The sequence below is a fragment of the Fringilla coelebs genome (assembly GCF_963513975.1).
Source record: "Fringilla coelebs genome assembly, chromosome: 9".
NCBI lineage: Eukaryota > Metazoa > Chordata > Aves > Passeriformes > Fringillidae > Fringilla > Fringilla coelebs.
The window spans coordinates 14,527,789-14,549,034 of NC_140067.1; the positions used below are offsets into that span (position 1 = coordinate 14,527,789).

At 44.6% G+C, this 21,246-nt stretch overlaps 1 protein-coding gene across 1 annotated transcript in view; it reads right to left on the minus strand.

The window, feature by feature from the left end:
• The window catches only part of DDAH1 (dimethylarginine dimethylaminohydrolase 1), a gene marked incomplete at its 5' end in the record, with an annotated part of 52,766 nt that overhangs the window by 13,608 nt on the left and 17,912 nt on the right, over window positions 1-21,246 (minus strand). The gene's annotated exons all lie outside the window — the stretch shown is intronic.

The following is a 21,246-nucleotide window of genomic DNA, read 5'->3' on the forward strand; positions in this document are numbered from 1 at the left end:
ACTAAGGGCTGCTGAGGATGCCTAAATCAGAATCTGTTTCTATAGAGGCTCAAATCACTTGCCATCCAGAACAGGGGCTATGTTCAAACAACATCACTGTGTTGCCTTGTAAGCCAAAAGAAGAACCCACACACAACCAACCACTCACCAAAAGCACAACTTGCAGAATGTCAATAAAAATAAGAGCTCATCCACAGAAATGTGCCCTTGATCCCACAGAGGGGCATCTTCATGTTCAGTGAATCTTCCTCACCATGGTTAACTAGAGGTGCCCAGAAAGCATTAATAAACATGCCAAACACAGTGAACTCCTTTTATATTTCTGCATGCCCCACAGGTCACTCATCTATTTAAAGTGCTAAATTAAGCATTTCTAGAAAAAGCACATGAAGCTAAAACAAGTGACACCATACTAGTCTTACTGCACTATACAACAACAGAGGCAATCCCAGCAGAGCTCCTGGGCTCTGCCAAACTGCACTTGCCACAGCAGTGGAAGGACATCTGATGGTGACAGGTCCTTCACTGTCACTGTGGCAGCCTCAGCACAAGAGCAGCACACAGTCTGGCTGACACACCTTCCTAAGAGCAGTGCTGGCTTTAGGGAATAAGGAAAGAGACAGACATGATCCACCTAAGCTGCCTTTTCCTGCTCATTCTCCGTGACCTGGCAATGTGGCATCTGTGAGTGATCCCCTTAACCCTGAGCCCAGGCTCACAAGGCAAGGGCAGGTCCCCACGGGCTGCCAGGACAGGTGATGTTGGTCTGTGTAGGATACACTGGGGGCAGCACTTTATCCAAGCCTGATCTGCTCTCTGGAGGTTTCTCTTCTTCTCTAGCATCTTCTCACTCTCCAGTCACTTGGGAGAAAAAACCCTGGACAAGCACACTGTTAAAGTAGGTGCCTCAGTTAAAACTTGTGAAGGACAGAGGCAGATCTTTGTGCCACCTGCAGAACTCTGATGGGTTATACTGCACCTCAGAACTGTATCCAGGGGGTTTCTGATTGCAGGGATTCGTCCTCTCCACACAAAGAACCACCTAAGGCCTTGGCATGCAGCCTGGAATGAGCCTGCAGCATGCCTTTTACAATTAACACTTCTTCTTTGCTCCTCTGTCTTTCACCTGACGTTAAAATGGCTTCAGGCAGAACCCTGGCACTCAAGTCTCCAGGCTTAGTAGAAAGGCTTCATCTTTCTTAGTCTTGTTGTTTTACCTCCAGCATTCTTTAAAATTAGGTTTATAATGTGGATTGGACCCACGTGGTGTTTTACAAATAAATGGGGAACAGCTTAGGTAATATTGGAAAACTGCTGTTGTACAAACATGGCAACATTTCATAACCCCCCTATGCTGATAGCAGAATGATTTCCTCTGTCTGTGAAGCCCAGTGGGTTTTACTGCGCAGGTGCTACGTGCATAAGGGTCAATAGAGCCCAAAGAAGAAAACTCTAGTTTAATATGGACTAATGGAGATGCAGCATGATAAAAGCAGGGTTCCATTCCAAGAACACACAGATTCACTCTTTTGTGCTGACACGAGGCAGACAGGCAAACTCCCAAGTGGGACACCAGTCACAGGCAGTTAGAACAAATAAATAAAATCATCAGATGGGAGAATTTAAGGCAGAAGGCCAAATGACAAGGAAAAACAGGTTTGCCCAGCCTGTTGCATGGTCACCTCCCTCCAATTAGTCTACAACCTCCAGCAGCTTCCAAAGCCAAAACACCAAGAAGAGAAAGCCCTTTCAGGAGATGTGCTGCCCTGCAGGTGCTCCCAGCAGAAGCTGTCTGGGCTGGCAGAGGAAATCAAGCCCGTGGCTGCCCCTGCCAGGCACCCCCTCCCCACACCACTCCTGCCCTCCTCCCTGACCACGTCTCCAGAAGCAGAAGCATCAGCAGAGCTGTGGATGTTACTGGCACAGGAGCACCACACCCACTTTCCATGGGGAGGCACAAAGGCTCCTCTGGACCACAGAACAACATCTGAGAGAGCAAAGAGGTGCAAAACCTGGGTACAAAGCCTCCAGGCACTGTAGTGTAGGCTCGAGGAAGGCTCAAGGCTCCCTGAAGACCTAAGGGGACCAGGAATGTGCAACAATTGTGATGAGAGCTGCGACCAGGGGCGGGCAGCAGCTGCTGTGATGAGAGACACCAGTCACCAGTGTGGCTGTGAGCTCCTTTAGCAGCTGGGAAACCTGCTTTTACCTGGGCATTGCAAACCATGCTGGGTGCTGAGGAGAGACCACTGCAGGGACCAAGGGCAGCACAGAGCTCCCCAGGGAGGAGTAGGCAGGGAGGCAGCAGCACTTCACATCCCTGGCCCAGAAGGCCAACTAATAACCCTTGCCTAGAGCACCAATTAACTAAAGTGCCTAGCTAATGAGGCTGGCAGAATGCAAATGCTGACTTTGGATTTGTGATTTGAGTCATATGGATGTTTTAATCACCAGTTGCTGATTAACTACCAGGCTATATCAGAGATGTCTTGAATTGTTTATTTATTTAATTTACAGGGATTGATGCAGCTGTAGCACAGACATTAAGGAAAGTTATCAGAACTAAAAGTTGTCCAAAGTCACAGAAAACTAGTTTAATTTGCTTCATGGTGTCCAAGCCTTTAAAGATATTTGTAACATCCTCACATTGTTTTCCTCCAACAGCTGGGTTCATTTTAGCTTATAAAACCAGATTTAAACAAATAAAATGACTGCCATATAAATAGCTGGATCACTTTTCCATGATAGGTGCTCATGGATTCAAGCTACAACACTGTTTTGTAAGGACTTCAAGCAACCAGCAGAAATTCTTAAGTTTGAATTGGGAAGTGCTGTTTACATGTCTGCTGACACATGCATGTTAGGAATATCTTTCAATATCCCTTGCTTGTGTAAAATAGAAGTCTCAAGTTACTCTTTTTTTTTCCTACAGGCAACACCAGAAACTTCAATCAGTTGAAGCAGAGATGTAAAAAGCACCAGCTGAGATGAAGAAGACTGAACAGAAAACCTGACATTATTAAAAAGACAACTGAAAAGAAAACCCCATAAAGAAGCACACTTGTAAATAAAGGATGGACTGAATAGCCCATCTGCTGAGTTTCCTGCAGAGGGCACAGCACAGACTCGCATGATCCCCACCACAGCATCTCTAAAGCCATCCTGCAGCAGCCCTAGGCTGGGTCTCCAACACAGCATGGCCATGGAATGTCCTTGACACAGCTCCACCTTGGAAACAGCGTATGCAGCATTCAGAGTTGGGTTAGCATGGGGTAAAGTCCACACAAGCAGCTTGAATCTTTATCTCACCACTGCAAAAGGGATGGCTCCATCCTTAAACCTTCCCCCATCCTGAAGGATTGTGCTACTTTCTAACAGAGCTCCTAGAGAAAGGGAATGAGATACAATCTCAAGCTAAGGATGGACAGGTGATTGTTATCCTCAAGGAAGATGTTTAAAAAAGGGATGTAGGAAAGGGGGTTGATTTTACAAAGCCCTCTATTCTGCTCACCCTTTACCCTCTCCAAATAACTGATAGCCATTTTCTGAAGTGTGGTGTCTTAAAACATATTGGTGACATTTTCATTCATTATGAATGAAAGACTAATTCACAGAGCAAGCTTTGATATATAAACAACCACCTCTTGCTTTTTTTCCGGGAAAGAACTAAAAAACAGTGAATAGAAAAGTCCTCTGTGGAACCACAGTTACCCAGGAGACACCAGTAAAATACACAAAATATTTGGACACTACCTGATTACAAGCATTGTCACTATGAAGAAGACTTACATTGCTTGCTCTTTTAGAAGCAGCCAAGAGGAAAAGTCACCTTCCCTCATTTTATCTCCTTTATTTGAAAACTAAAATCCCAGGTAGTCAGAAATGTTGCACACAAAGAGAGCACTCATCTGTGTCCTTTCAGATTTCTGTATCTTATTATCTCAGGTCAGCTTAAGGTTTGTAACGTGATATTGGGTTTCATTGTACGTGTATCCATTAGTACACGGGCTGAGTGTTAAAGCTTGTATGCTTTGTGCAGCGATATTTTTCTAATAAGCACATTCCTGGTGTGAGATGGGATGTGCCTAATCCACAGCAAAGCTGATTGAGAGACAATGGGCTCCAGCCAGCTCAGCTCTGTTTCAAGGAAGGAGGACAATAACTGCGTTTGACATTTATAAAAATCTAATTTCCTCGTGCTTTAAAAATGGAGCTCATTACCCTTCGGACTGGTGCCTTCCACCAATTACTGTAACTGATGTGTGGGGATTTTTTCCTTCTCTATATTAGTACTTGATGCACTCTAAACATAGGCTGCTTCCTAAATTATTTACTGGTCTCCTGTGCACTAACCATATTATGGGATTTATGTTATTGACAGAAGAAGGAAATTATCTTTTCGAAAGACAGTGGAAACAGGGAAATGATTTTGCAAGCCACCATCTCACACCTGCCAAGAGCAGGGCAGCTTTTCCCCTGGGTGCTGGGGCATGGGTGAGGCGCCACTCAGGCTCCCAAAATGCCCCATGGGCAGGGGCACAGCTGGGGCTTGGCAGAAGCTGTAGATGGTATCAAATCAGGCATCTTCTAATGACTGCAACGACAGCTCTGCCTTTGTGTCCAACTCTTGATGAAAGGGGGAAGGTGCCTCCAGCCCTGTCTTACAGAAAAGGATGCAGAGAGATTCAGAGGGCAGAAGACCATGCCATGATGCAGAGGTGAAATGAGGTTTCTAAGCTAGCAGAGCTCAGCTCCCTGTGCGCACAGCTCAGCTCTCCAGAGACCGATCACAGCTCTAACAAAAAGGGCTCTCAGCCCAAGACACCCTACTGCACTGTCTCCTGAAAGGTTACATCCACCACCCATTTCTCCAGCTTGTTAAATCACAAATACTGCACTTCAGACTTTACTTCATTGTGCTTTAAACAGGCATTCATAGCTGTGCAAAGCAAATGTCAGACCTAGCATATGCAAAAGTTGGACTATAATAATCTCAACGGTGATTATTTCTGGAGCCATTAGCTCTGAGGTCACAAAGTGCCACTGTCAATATATAACACATTTTCCAACAAGGTTCTGAGCAAAGGCTATAAACAAAGATGAACAAATCTGGGACCAAGAAAGGGTAGACTTCAGTTTTGCAAAACCAGACACCAATGTTGGTCATAATCCACGTTCTTGCTTGCCTGAATCTGCTCCGTTTGGGCATGAGGGAAGTCCGTCTCCTTCTGATGACAAGCACTGCCTTTCTGGACTTGCACAGGCTTCAAAGAAAATAAAGCAGTGCTGCAATAGTTTTGAGGGTTTTTGAGAAGAAAAACCCACCCCTGGTTGTTTTCTTGCTTTAAGTAGGTCACAGATGCACAGCCTTGTGCATATTGATCTCAGAAACTTGTGGGGTGTGGATTGTGGCAGTCACCAACTCATTTTCCCAGGGTTGATACCAGAAAGGGCCCTGGCTCTTGACAGCTCATCAGGAAAAGAGCAGAAGAACAAGATGCTCCAGAGCTGCTATTCAATGCAGTGTGTTAGGAGCAAGACAAAAAAGGTTAGCTCTGTCCTACAAACAGCCACCAGCACACCCTTATAAGGACATCCTGTACCTGCCATTCAAACTTCCACCAGCTGACAGGTTTGCTTTGGCAATCGACCTCCCTCTTCACCCTCACAGGGCCTTTGTGTCCATCCCACATCCCACTGCCTCTTTTGAGAAGGGGAGAAAAGGAAAAGGCCAGCAGTGGCTGGTCCCAAAGTGGATCACCACTGCTCAGCAGCAGGCTCCCAGATGACATGGGTGGATATGCTGCTCCCAGACACCCACACAAATCTCATCTGGTCTGCTCAGTTCTGAGTAATCTGAGCATGACCTCACTAAACTGGGCTGAACATCACATGCCCAGAAAAAGGGTTTTTTGGCATTTCAGCTGATGATAGCCTGCCACTCTGCCAACACGGAGGTCCAAGGCCAGGCCCTTATCCAGGTGGCAGGGTGGTTACACAGTAGCATCAATCAGCCTCTCCTGGCTCAGGGGCTGTGCCAAAATACCAATCAGAACAGCTTGTCCTCAAGCCTCAACCATTTTTCATCAAACGAGGCCACAGGAGGGAGAAGGGACAAGAAAGAATACCAAGGGACTCCTGAACTGTACTCTCAAGGAGAAGACGACTTCTTAGTTTCTCCTGATACACAAAGTCCACACTAATGCCTCTAGATTGCAGCTCTAAGACAGTTTCATGCTTAATCAAAGCTTGCACCAAAGCAGGTGCAGTTTCTGGCACAGTTTTGGGGGTTTATGAACCATGGAGCTCAGAAAGGGCCACAGAGATAACGATTCCATTTGTTACTGCCCAGGCACTGCTAATTATAGATCCAAACCCACTTAGTGCCCTACTCCTGAAACAGTCTGAAGGGATGTGCTGATGTACCTGGTGTAGAGCAGCCATCGCCCCAAGAGAGTGACCTGAGACTGGGGTGAGCACAGTACCACACCAGGGATTACCAGGGAAAGGGACACATGGAAAAGCTGGACCAGGGCAGCACAGAGAGGGACTGGCAGATGTAGGAAAACCAGGTGAGGGGTAGTGGCTAAGGTTTCTTGTCCTAGAAAAGCTTCTTGATCAAGCAAGAGGGGAGCTTCAATCTGACTGATCTCAGGAATTCAAGCAGCAACCTCTGCTTGATCAACTCTTCCAGGTACATACAGTTAAAAACATAATTAATCTGGCTGTCCTTTGAACATGTTGTGTTTTAATATTTAAGCAGAACTGAGGCACATAAGAACAACTTTACACAGCCCACCAGGGGTAAAACATGCCTGGGTTTCTCCTTCCTCTCTTTCACCATTTAGCCTTTAAAATGCAAGAACACTACTTCCCATAAAGCAGGAGCCAGCAACCAGCTCACTACAAAAATTTGGGCAGAAATTTCAACCCACAGCAAGTGGAAACAATTTCAGTCAGGTTTTAAAAATTCACCGGGAAAAAAAAAGGATGTTAAAAAGATGGGGATTTAAAGTCACTAGAAGAATAGACTCTCTGAGATCCACTAAGCATAAAATCAGGTTAGTGGAAAAGTTTAAGGGGCATGAATGCATTGCTAGAGAAAAACAGAGAAGATTTTGCCGGATAAAGATGATGACATGAAATTTAAGTCGTACACAGGCATGCTGAGAAAATAATGTTCTAAATACTTTCTACCTACAATTACAAAATGATCAATTGTTAAATGTTGGACAGAGAAATATATTCCATTCTGTCTGGACATGCACAACAGGCCAAGAATGCACCTGGATAAGCCAAGCATTCATTATCTCCCAGACACTCAATATCCCATAATACCCTCAGCGGCTGCCAGCTCCTTGTCCATCGTTGACCAAACGCCATGTGCCCCATTTTACAGCTGAAAAGTATTTAAAATTCATGAAGCCTGTTGAAAGCTCAACTGTCACATTCTGCTCATTCCACAGGGTATGGGAAAACCGTGCAGAAGGGACATTTCAACCAGGGCTATTATGGCTCTTGAATAACCAATATTCCATTAAATTGCTAATAAACCCACTTGAAGATAAGTTGATCACAATCGAACCATACAGTAGCATTCCTTTCCTTTAACACCAAGTTGTCAGGTTTCACTCTGTACTGTACTACTGTTTCTGTGCCATTTGTTCCTGCCTTGACACAGAGCATTCAAGACACTCACTTTGTCCCCAGTAATCTAAATGCCCTATTCTAAAGAGGCTGAAAGATCTTTGGCAAGGATACTCTGCTTATTTTAAGGTAGGGGAGTCTTTTCAAAGGAAAAATGAAAAATAATTAAATACCCTCAACAGGGAAACGTGGGGCTTTGCAGCTTCTTGAACAAGGTGCCCAAAATTTGAACACAGTGGTAAATGGTATGAGCACCTCCTAGCTTCTCTAGTATTCAGCCAAGCTTGATCTGGTACAAATTTTCATTTGAGTTTGCAGTTTAGCAACTCATTTCATCCTTCCTTCACTAAATTTTAGTTTTATCAACCAAATATAAAAAACTTCTCAAAAAAACTTCAAGAGTATTTGTTTTGCATTGAAATGGATTTTGTTAGATTCCTCACAGTTAGTTGTCAAGCTGCTGGCAGGTCTGTCATTGTCTGCTGTGTGCACATGTCCTTGTACCAAGAAGGCTCCAAGTTTTGTAATTTGTAACACTGAAAAGCATATCAATGTCATTCTCAGAGGGTGTTTAAAAGCTTTAACTTTATATTGACTAACCCAGCTCTGCTGAAAAGCAGCTCCCACCCAGCTCCATCCCGGAAGGGAAGCATCATCACCACCCAGCTCTGACATCTCCCATCATCTCTCTGAGGTATATGGGAGCCAACCTGTAGATTTCAGCCGCACAAATGGCCAAGAATCATCATCACAAACACCTGATCCTATTTAGTCTCTCTGGTGGGAAGCTCCAGACACAACCCGTGGTTGCCACCGCATCTCCACTGCCACACGCCAAGGATGGGCAGGGAGAAGAAGCAATTGCTCCAGAGGGCACCTGCCAGTCCTGGCTCCCTCTGGAACCAATTCAGCTCAAGGAGCAATGGCCATCCTCAGAGGCAACAAAGAATATTTTTCTTCCCATTGAATTCACTCAGTCAGTGGCCTTTCAGGAGGACATCCGGCTGCTCCCATGTTATTTTATAACAAGGGCCCCACGGGCAGAGGTTACACTAACCCAGCATTTTTCCCCTCTAATAATAGGTTTCATTCATGCTTTCAGAGAAGTTGACCTGTCTGTCATATTTTAGCTATGCTAACACATGCTGCAAGAGTGCCCTGAGGTGTCTAGACATACATAACAACAATAATGGCAGAAAATTGAAATTCTGACCATTTTCCTTCTCCCAGCTAATTCTAATAAGGTTTCCACTGGCGGACAAAAAAAGTGTAATGCCAGCAGGCCTAAAGTTTGCTGGTAGCCATGAAATGGAATTAAATCCTTGAAGACACACCAATGGTTTTAAACAGTCAATAATACATCTCAATATAAAAAAAGCAAACACATAATCATCTAATGATCAGATTTGCCACCACAGGGCTAGGTGGGACATTTTAACCTGAAAATAACCTTTACCAGTCTAATACTATACTGACAATTTTAATAAATTCTTAAAGAAAACTTTGCTGTAAGTAATATGGCTATTGTTCCTTGAACTCACAGTGACAATGGAAAAGAAAGAGCCAGTTTTCCAAGTCCTGCTTTGGCACCAACTTCCCATCTGAGGCTTACAGTCATAAGAAGGGAACAAGGATAAAACAGCAAGCAGCAAAACATGAAGAGCACATGCAAGGCACAGCAGATGGTGCAGTCTCTTTTAAGAGATGGAAACTTTAATCAGTGCATTGCCCTGCATTTCCATGCAGGCTCACCACGAGTTCAGCCCAGCCTACAGCACAGGGCTGTGAAAAGCCTCTGTCCCCAGAAGCTTCCTCTGCCCCCTGCAAATGCAGAGAGGGACAACGGCACCTCTGGGGCTGTTTGCCAGGACATCCCCCACCCTCCTGTGCCTCTGCAGACAGGTCTGCAGTTCACGCCTTCTCCTCACCTTTTGCGTTTTTAAGCCGTAAAACTAGAGACAATAATTAATTTAAAAACATCAACAACTGTACATAAACTACCTTCACTGCAATGTACCTGTTAATTGCATTAACACATCACTAACAAAACCGAGCTCCTGCTTTTAGCCAGCCCGCTCAAACCCTGCCTCCCCTTCTTCCCCCACTGCTGTCTCAGGGGAACCGCAACACTGTTGTTCAAAAAATGACAAGACCAGAGAGTTAGAGAACAGGGAGTTCATGGTGATTAAACCTCCTACGTGACAACATCCAGCCTCCTGCCCAAGAGAGGACAGCAACCTTCGAGATGCTGAACCACAGCCTCAGCCCTGAGGAGGGAGCACGGGAGCCTTCCCAAAGCCTCTCCAAAACCTTTCCACTAAAAGGGCTGTGAAAGGCACACGTCTGCCCTGAAAATCACTTTGGATCTAAGTGATACACCAGCAGCAGTCCTGCAAAACTGTGGCTTTCTTATTTAGGACAAACATCTAAAACCTTGGAAAAGGGACACAGCCACCTGCTCCTGACACAGTGATGTTTCACTCAGCCAAAAAGGGGCAAACAACTCTGATCTACACAGCCCTGAGCTGTGCAACAAATACTAATGAAGTACAAGCCAAAGGAATTCCTTCAAGGCCTCCATGCATTTAAATACCTCTAAGTCCACATGAGTTTCAATGTACTGACATTTCAATTATTTGCCCAAACAATTTCTGCAATATAGGCATATGGGTAGAGAATTTGAAACTTTTTTTTTTAAGATGCAGCACACATCCTTTTAATACTTAGCAATGGATATGTACTGATCAAGTTTCAACCCCAAACCTAGATTAGAATACTACATCTTTTTGCTTTTTCAAAAAGAAATTGCTTAGGTGCTCATTCTAAGTTCAAGTCAGTATCATTTCAGCTCTCAGAGGGCACTTGGATTACCTGCATTAACTAATGATGCTTGCAATTCCACATAGATTTGTCAGGAGAACATTTAGTTGCAGGTAGGAATTAGGAGGGCCAAACCAGAACACAGGACCTGAGCTCTAGGCAGGCAGAAGAGGATGAATTCCCCCAACTCAAGATGTCCCTTTACATTTAGCACAGTAAATGCAGAATGCAAATGCCTGCATGCCTGTAAGGAAAGCACTTTCAGAGCACTAACAGGTGCAATGCTGTTCATTGCCTTGCTCCTTTCCCTGCCAAAGAAGCTGCTGCACACCTTCACAGATCCTGAGACCACATTCTTTCAATAGAGCTAAATATTGCACTCAGCTATGTAGTGAAGAGAAACCGGGGGTGGAAACAGTGTTACATTCTAACAAACTACATTTGCTGCTGTAGAAACATCTTCCAGTGTTCATGCATAAAATACAAGTGGATTTAAACAAAAGGAAGCTTGTATTGCAGAGAGATATAGGAAAAAAACCTGAAGAAAATTAATTAAAGCTCTTGTAGTACAAAGACACTTTAGATGCGAGACTCGTAACTCGATCATACTCCTTTAAAAAGGTGTGCATTTGCCAACTGAGCCCTCTCTCCTTCACTCACTCACCAATCCCACTCCTGGGGCAGTATCTGCCTACTTCACTGCGTGAAGTTATTTTGGGAGGGAAGTATCTCTCTGCTGGCTTTTAAGTGCATCTTATAAATGATGGTTTCACTTAGAGCATTCTTTAATAAGCACTACCCTGAGGAGGAAGTAAATACAGTAAGAACTCTTCCCAGCTACACTGCACTGGGCTAATTGCTTTTGATGACCTACAGTTCCTAATTATGCCAGCTCTCTGTGAGGCAGAGCATGCCCATGTTTCACTGCACCCTTTGCTGAGCAGCAGCCACGATCCCAAGGGATTGCACTGAGCAGCCCCCGAGCTCTGCCCTCCTGCCTGCTGCCAGCTGTGCTTTGGGGACATGGTGATGCCAGGATCCTTTTCACAGATGCCCTGTCTGGAGCGACACCTGCCATGCAGGAGCTCAGCACAAACCCCCATGGCACAGAGCAAGCAGCAGTGCCGTGACTGATGGACACAGCGCAACACCAGCCCTTTTCCAGACTCCCGTGGGAACAGGGAGCACATCTGCTGGAACAACAGCCAAGAGCTGACCATACATTAGACTCCAGCATTACTTTATAGTCGGTCTAATGGCTTTTCCTTTCTCCACGCAGTCCTACACAACTTCACCTCCATACAGAAATAAAGAGAAACACTGGAATTTATATATTTGTTACCAAATGGAAACTATTACCTAAGTGGATGCTATCAACACCAGCAGAGGCCTGGAAGAAACCTGACAGCTTGTAACTGGAGCGTTCTCAGGCAAGGAGGATGCCAAAGCCTGCAAGCTACCTGCTGCAAACAGAAGGTGAGCCTGGGGCTCAGTGACAGTCACTCATGAAAAAGTTGCATGAAAACCACTGAATGCACTCCTGCCACGGGGAGCACCTGGCAGCTGTTTCTGGTTTTGACTACTGGGGACTCCTTGCCCCACTGGGGAAGCTTTCACTGCTGTATAAGGCGGCTGAGCCTCCCTGAGGAGTCCCAGCCAGGCAGACCCCAGCCCTCCAGCAAAGGGACTCAGTTGTGTACCTGCCCTGTCACCCAGCCTAGGAGGAGGGAAACAATGCCTACACCATGTTGCCAGCAGGGAGACATTAACATGAGCACCTGATCCATGGACAGCTGCCTTTGACTATGGCATTGAGCACTCGGTACATCTCATGCAAACATCCTGGAGAAGAAAAAATACCTTTCTAAAACAGCTTTAAAAAACTTGCTAATTATGCAGCCCCAGGTAAGGAAGACAGCTCAGGGGTTCCTCATTCACTCCTCACACTCACTGAGTTACACTTCAGAGACCAGAGACAAGCATATGCTGTACAGCAAGTTTTTTTAGCATCTTCAGTAAGAAGGGTCTTCTGCTGACCAGAATGACTCCACACCGTGCACTCTTACAGATCTGGGGGTCAAGCAATGAGGTGGAAACCTGGGAAAATAATGACTGCTATATTCTTTGTAGATGTCAGTACTACCTACTGCCTCTACCTACTGCTGAATGCTTTTCATGTCCTGCAAGTCAGAAGTGCTCAAGGCAAATACAGAAATCCTGTTTTCCTACCTGTTTTGGCTGGCACAATTAAGTTATAACTGCAGTTATGCAACAGCGAAGAGAAGCTGAAGAAAAAAATACAGTCTGCAAGGTCAGAGCAAAAAGAAGATGGCATTTTGTTTGGCTTGCTTCACATTCAGCTGCCCCTTCAGCAGGCAACAGGCTGATAAAAAGGGCAAAGGTAGGAAGCAAGCGTCCAACACACTGGAACACGTCAAGACTTCTCAATAATCCCTTGGCTTTCATGCAAGACATTCAGGTGCTCCCTCAGAAACCACTAGTTACAATGACCAGAAAGATGATGCTCCTGAAAAACCTAAGCCATGGTTAGAGAGCAATACATTATCAAGGCATGATAATATGGTCAGAATACAGATGATACTGTACACCCTTTCTGTTTCAGACCGAGTGACGAAGTAAAAAACACACCAACAAGTAGCAGATTCAATAGACAAAATGGATGTTCCTAGTAAGCAAAAGCAGTTACATAACACAGACTTAATAACACACAGACTTAACAATTTTCAAAAGCCTTATTTTCACAAAGCTGAAATACTTGAGCTAAATCACTGAGCAGCTAATCTCCACACTAAAAATATGTGATGCCTAGGAGCTGTTTTAAGAAAATGTCATTAAATGACCAGAAAACCCACTCTCACATGCAAAAAATAATGCTGCATTAGACGAAGGATCAGAGATAAAGTCTAAGTTAATTGATGTAGAGATGAAATTAAATCAGATATAAACCCCAAAACAATTGTGGCAACTTTTAGTGCAACGTATCAGAAATTATGAGAATTTATACAAGCAAAAGGATCTAGCAAAAACCTCTGGGTATCAGGATCAATATGCATGAGAACCTTCTTTTCCCCTCCTTTATTTCCCTACCTTAGGAACCACAGGAAGAACAACAGTAAAGCTGATTTATTACCACCCGAAATTACTATTCACCTGGAAAAGGTGAAATTTCAAAATTCATATCAAAAGGAAAACATTTCTGCTCTGCATGGGTAAAAAGCCAGTTAAATATTCAGAGAGTATTACAAAGAGAAATTCTCATCCCATACTTTCCATAACACAGGAAGACATTACACAGCAGCTATTAACAAGCAGTTTTAGAACAGCAACTCAGGATGATTTCTACCTATGTAAGAGCTCTGTAGTGTTCATCATCCTCAGGGGGATGCTAGAAAAATCTGCAAAATGACTGACAGGGGAGTACTAAGGAATAGAAGGAAAAAAATAATTCCTACCAATCATCATGTGTTTATAACAAGTCAATCCCATCTAGTTTAAAATGGCTTTGGATGCAATGCTGATCATCACTAGCAGTGATGTACCAGGTTAAGCTGTAAACAAGTGACACTGCTGCTGGTATACAAGCAGAATGTCTTCACACCTCTCCAGACCTGATGAGAATGAAAATCACTGCTGAATAGGTGTGTTTCAAACAGAAGCCTCTCAGTGCAAGGTTGCTCAAGTTTCACAGAAGTAGCCTGAGGACACACAATCATCACTGGCCAGCCACCAAGGAAGTGTTAAACCCTGAGCAAACCAGGTCACAGGCAGGGACAGCACAGGAGGTACAAGTGACCAACCCACAGTGCCATATGGCCAGTGTGAAGGCTGCCTGCCACAGCCAGGGATGCCCCACCTGCTCAGTCTGTAAGCCAAGCCACCACAGAGGATCTCTGTCTGCATGGGGGCTTCAAGCACTGCCCCACAACTGAAGAGACCTCTGGCACAGTCAAGCAGGGCCCCGCTGGAGGGGCTGATCCAGCATCCCAACGGGGGCCACTGCCACAGCTGCTCCCCAGTGCCACATCCAGCCCACGGAGAACATCCAACCAGCGGCTTGGAGAGCAGCCACCAGAAAGAATGCATCATTTCCAAAACCCCTATCAAACAGCATTCACAGAGCTCAATCTGTTTCAAAGAGGATCACAGAGAGGATTATAAAGGCCTTCAGTCATGTCTGTGGAGACCTACACAAGGAAGCAAAATTCAGTAACAAGCTCTGACAAATACAGCACCTAACCCTAAGCAAACCATTAGCCATGGCTGATGCAGGAATAGTACTTTCATTTATAAAAGGAAGATAATTTATCATTTAGATAACTAAGCAAGGATTGTGTTTAACTCTATCCCTTCTTTAGAGCCCAAGCAGAGGGCCACCCATAGGCGGCAAGCAGCCCAACCCCAACAGGACAGCACAGATCTGGGAGGTGATACAGGCAATGCTGAACCTGGGAGCTCATTGCCAGTCTGGGTACCAGAAAAGACTGGCAGACAGCACAACTTCATGACTTTTTCTTCTTGTTCAGTGACGGGGTAGAAGATACAGAGCCTGGTGAGAAACTAAGGCACTCCTTGCACATGGGTAATGTCAGTGTAAATTATGTAGTTTTAGGAACACATGACTTTCAAAATCTTGACTAAAGAACTTTTTTCATTTACTTTTTTTTTTTTTAATTGCTACACATCTTTGCATAGGCAGGAGTATGTTCACAGAAACAGACAATGTGCTCTGCTTTCTGCCTACAAATGGATCTCCTTTCTTCTTGCAGGTACTAAAAGGTCTCCTGGAAAAGCTTGTGGCTATTTAGGACAAAGTGGTTAAAGATACCGTACAGTACCATTTACTCACCACTTCTGCAGGTGTACACTCCTGAGTGAAAGCACAAGGCATCTGCAGTACGTACTGCAACACATCCCAGGGATGGGATAACTGGGGAGGAGCAGTGTGAGTGGTAGAGTTCACTTGGGAGGGGGCGGGGGGCAAGGCAGCTCGGGAAACACTGACGTATTGTCTTTCCATTACTAAAAATTACACTTTGTGAAAAAGCATTAGATCATTTTAAGAGGTTTATATAAGGACACTGAAAAACAAGTTCTTTTGCAAATTCTTTTTTTATTTTTTAATGTCTCCCTCCCCTTTCTATTTCCACTATGCATCAGGTTGTGAAAATCCAACATGCAATAAGTCTAGTGTTCCCAGACAGAGAGATCAACTTCAACACAAGTTAAATCTTCCAGCTGTTCCCAGCTCCTTCTCTCCATCAGACAGGCTCATAGCAGTGTCTTAATTACTTGTTTAGGAAGGATGTGACATGCTCCAATTTAATACATTTAGCCCTTCTTAGAGCAAATGTAGAATTAAGCCTCAGTATGCACTTGATAGATCTCTTAGCAACTAGAGTGCAATCAGCCAACAATGGATGATTCACAGTTTTAGCAAGAGTGTGCAGAACTGCCTGCCAAAAGTCTGAATAAACTCACATTGCTAGACACTATGGTAAAATGTACCCTGATCTCTTTTAAACTATTATATCATAGAGGAAAGTTGAACTGCATGCATTCCAGCAGCTTGCCCGAGTCTGGAAATACAATTGAACTGCAACATCTCGATTTTAAGAGAATTCAGACTTTTCGGTGGTTATTTTCACTTAATTAGGATAATTGTACCTTTCAAGAAGAACTGTTCAAATCCAGCAGTTTGTGTAAATAAGGGATGACTTCTGTTTCCATTGCTCTGAAATAGCAAGAGTCTGGAGGGTGCTAGTGGGGGTAGTCTGTCCAGAGTCACAGTGATTAAAAAATAGGCTTAATCTCACGCCTACTGCTGCAGGGGCCACTGGCATGTGAAATATTTCAAGATCTCTGTGCAATCCATGAGTCAGAGGGGAATAGCAGGAAGGACCTCGACAGAGTGCAAATATCTATCCTGACTCATTGCTATCCTCCCTTTATCACCCTCCAAAGCCCAGTTGAGGATCAGGCTGCCACAGCAGAGACAAGATTGTTTGTACTTCTACAGCCAAATTTCTGCCTTCTTTGACCAGTTTTCACTCCAAGGTTCAGATTTTCCTCTGGAAGAATTTCCTCCCTGGTCTCCATGTGACTATCTTCCTACACAAAACCAGACTCAAGCAAATCCTTTACGAAATACTATTGAAAAAATAAACAAAACTGGAAAAGCTTTACTGGGATTAGGCCCACACAGAGAGGGCACAGAGTGACACAGGGTAAGTCACTGACTCTTCCCTTTCAGCTACAAGCATGAATCATGAGCTGAGCTTTTCCTGTGGCACACCGGACACCCGAGTGAAACCCCTTGTGAGTAACAGTGCCTGGTCCCAGGAGATGGGGACAGCCCTTCCCTCGCATCCCAGTTTCATCTTAATGCCATTACAGCAAAGGGTCCTTTGGATCTCCGGCAAAAACTTCAGCTCTGGTGATCTGAAAAGCTTTTCAGTCTATTTTATGGTGATTGAGCCATTGCATCTGCTCATACCTCATATTTTGGACTCTATTTTTCATCATCCCTTCCTTGAGACGTCAATACTGACAGCAGAAGAGAGCTGACACTGTTATCTTCCTACCTACTTTAACCGCCTCAAGCTGCCACTTCTCTTGTCACCCACCAAACAAAACCCCATTTCAAAATACAGACTTCTAGCCACTTTTCTCTGCCAGTTTATTTCAGTAGGCCTTGTTCTGTGGCTCTCTCTTGGGACAGGGGATAACATGGTGCCATTCAGTGGGAGCCCCATCCATACCTTCATCCAGGCACCACACGAGCGCTGTGACCCCGCGTCGCTCCCAGGAAAGCAAGCCACGGTCCTCACAGACCAGGCACAGGCACAAGACAGTGAAATGCTGCTGGGTGCTAAATCTGCTCACCACTTGGGCAATGTGCTCTGGCAGCCCAGTGCTGCCCCAGCCCCCAGCAGACCGGGGATCTATCCTGGAGAAGGCACAGCCTTGTTCGGGCAGCCTCAAGCAGCCCTTTTCCAGGTACAGCAGATATGCTTGGCTAAGTAAGCGGCTTTCTTTGGCACAGTAGAGTGTGTCACCCAAGTTGGTTGGCAGAATTCAGCTCTAAAAAGAGGACTGTGGTTAGGGAAAAGAATTCGAACACATTGAGCTCCATGCTGTCTTTAATACTAGGATATTCACAGGTTTCTGCTCATATGGGCTGACAATCCTTTAAAAGCAAAATGAAGGCAGCAGGGGAGCTACTCTAAGCTTTGGGAAGACACATCAAGTGCAAGAATACCATAGCTGAGAGTTTCTGTAAATGCACAAAGACAAAAATTAGGCAGCTAAGGAGAGAAGCAAAGGAAAAGGTGCTTATCCATTTATTGCTTTTGTAAAGAGAAGTTTCCTATTGACAACCCTCACTAGACAAAACAGCTTAGGAGATTTTTCCATCTATTTCCATAAGGATTAGATCAAAGGGCTGAAAAGAATGTGAGCAACAGGGCCAGGGGGAGCTGGGGCACAGGCGCCTTGGTCAGGGAGTCACTGGTGGCATTTTGACTTCAGAGGAGAAGCAACGCGCAGTCTGTGCCATGGACTGCCAGCACCATCACCTTCTGTCAGCCAGAAAAACGCTGTTATAGCCAGAAACAAAACACACCAGGGACTGATTCTGCCTCTGCTATGAGCAGACCGTCATCCTTTGGCTGGATGGAGGCACATGGGATATAATTCCTTCAATCCCTGAGTTGCTCTGCTGTATCTCTTTTGGGAGCTCTGCTAGCACCGTGGCCACAACGTGTGTGTGAGTGAGGCTATTTGTGCTTTGGGGAACCTGATGTTACTCAGTGGCTGACGTCAATCCTGCGCTGTACGAGGCAGCAGAGCAGGATTCCCTCGCTCCCTCTTTTACCCTATAAGGGCATTCCATGATGGCGCTGTAAACCTGCGCCTTCGCACAGATTTTCTGCAGCTGCTGCAGCACAGCAAAGCCAAGCCCAAGTTTGGATTCTTGTGTGTTGTGATAATCAGCTGGGGTTCGGAAAATCCTTAAAAAAAAAAAAAAAATCTAATGTTCTGGCAACTTAACAAGCTTCTGAAAAAAACAGCAGTTTAACATCTGGAACAAAAAATACTCCAAGGAAGTCCAAGACCAACACAGCACAGAACATTTTCCCCCCATAACTGTTACTGTACAGCACTTTCTTGTCCCCAGCTCAGTGAAACCGGAATGTTTGCATCAAGATGCTGAAACATTTTATTGGAAGTAATGCTGGAAGGTAGAAAGATAAAGAGCTATTCATACACTTGAACATTTTTTCAATTTTCTGAGTTTTGCTTATTTTTATTCCTGAGCCATGAATTTCCTCAGTCTTTTAATGCATCTTAATCTTCATCAATATTTAACTCTGCAGCAGAAATACTGCATACTTTGTTTTCCCATTTAACTTGAGAGTAGAGGGGTAAAAAAACATCTATGGAAAGAAGAAAAACTGCCAGCTCTAACGGAAACGACTTTTCCTTTTTCCACAAGATGTCCTGGAATAGAGTCAAGGAGAAGGATGAAAGAGAAAGGTGGGCAGAAAGAACACCATGCTCTTTCTGAGAATTAGCTACAGTCATCATTTAGCACACTCCTCTTCCTACCTTTGAGTCCCAGGTTTAAGACACATGTGAACATCTACACATACATATGTACCTACGAGATCCTTTCAGACAGGGGTGGGAACGATAAGAAGTGAACTTTCACAAGCTATGAGATGTCACATTTTCAATATTACCTGGAACAGCAAGTTCCCATTGCATACAACAGTCTGTAAGAAACTGCCCAAGACAGAGCACAACTGGTGTAACCCCGTGCTAGCAGAAATGCACGCATGTCATTGTCACAGTACTATGCCAGAGCTTTCAACAAAAACTCCACTATTTTTGTGTTTCCTTTACCTCTAGCTGAAATCTCTATGTTCAGATCATGCTCTGAAAAGTTTCAGATACATAATTTTCCAACTGCCCACTCTTCCATGGAGTGGCACCTGGAGCGGCACTTGTGCCTGAGACACTGGTAGTTTCCATTCATCTGGTTAAAAAAAAATTAGGAAAATCTCAGAAAAAATGTATGATTGGTTAAGCTTTCCAACACAGGACTTTCAGTGTTGGTTATGAAATGCTACATGATCTTTCTTTGAAAAAACAGTGGTGCTGGCCTTTGGACAAGCTCATGCTTTGCCCTCTAATCCAAATTACTGGGGGCTTGTGCTATGCTGAATCAGACCCCGAACACTGACTGTTACAGCATTAAAAGCAACATGGAGCACCGTGCACTCTGTCACCTACCAGAATCCAAGAGATCCTAAGGCTCCCATGAAACTGTGAACACCCTCAGCTCACCCAGAGACACTGGCTGTGGAAGGCTGAGATAACAGAACCAAAATATAACTGTGTCTCTCCATTCCCAATTGCAGCTGAACTCCAGTGTCACATCAACAAACACTTGGCACATAAAACAACAGCTTTCAAGTGCTCTCACAGAAATTAATGACTCCTCCCCAGCTCTGCAGCTCAGGAGTTTCATTATTTTGGGAGGATAGATAGAAAATTGTGCATCCCTGCCCTGCTGACTCAGTCAAGGGAAGCTACAGGTGCTCAGCTCTGCTCAAGGAGAGCTGGCAGGGGGAAGCCTGGCCACCAACTGGTGGCTTCTGCAGGCAGAGAATCAAAGCACCTTCACAGCTGCTAAGGAACCAAGTGAGAGCCATAAAGCTCATGTTAGAGAAGAAACTCTGCCCATTGTTTTGTTGCTCTGAATACGGAAGGCTATTCAATTAAACAAAAAACCTCAACAGACAGAAAGAATTGGGTTCCTCACAGAATGGCAGCTCTGACCAGCAATGGTAGGCTTTCTCGTGGTTTGTTTGCTAATATAAGATTTTCCCTCTTGATCAGAGCAAACAAGATGAACAGGCACTTCAGAAAGAGTACAAACAACCTTTTTAATCACAGCCTTGAATTTTTTACAGGCTCATGAGATACATAGCAAAATGCTCTTCTCCAAGTTAGTTGTTCCTCTTTTCAAATATAAATAAGACCCATATAATCTTTTTCAAGGAAAAAAAGCAAACCCTAACCTATGCCCCTCTGCTGCCAAACAAGACATAACTGCTCATTGCTGTCTTGGAGCAGCAGATGGATCTACAACTTAGCATGCATGGATGCTCCAGTGGCACTGCTGCTCTATCCAGGGGAATTGTATGAAGCATGTCCCCAGTGCAGTGCCCACCACCACCAAGGATCCCATCATAAAATATTTTCAGTGTTTTTGGAAGTGTTCATTGCTGAACAACAAGCAGACAAACCATTCTTTTCCCCATTCACAAACACAGTCGTGATACAAGGACAAAAATTAGCCAAGGAGTTGGTGTACAACGAGTGCTCCCGTTGCAAACTCAGAGCATCATTTTATGGATTACCACACAGGCTTTGCAAAAGGCTGCTAGGGTCCATCCTCTTTCTTCTGTCTACAATAAACCTTAGAAAGCAGCAGTCAGCTTGAGGTCTACCCTTTATGCACAGGCAGGGAAAGTACATCCCACAGATCACAGGTAACCCTCTCTCCAGGGCACCAAACACACACAGTGGCCCTTCACTATCCCTCCCATTCTGCCCCAGCTTCAAACCTGCATATTGCTGCATTTTAATCCCACAGCTTCTTACCCTATCTTAGCTACAGTTAATCCCTCCTTTTTGGCAGCTGGCTGCCCAGAGGACAATTCTGTGTTTCACTGTTACACTACACAGAAT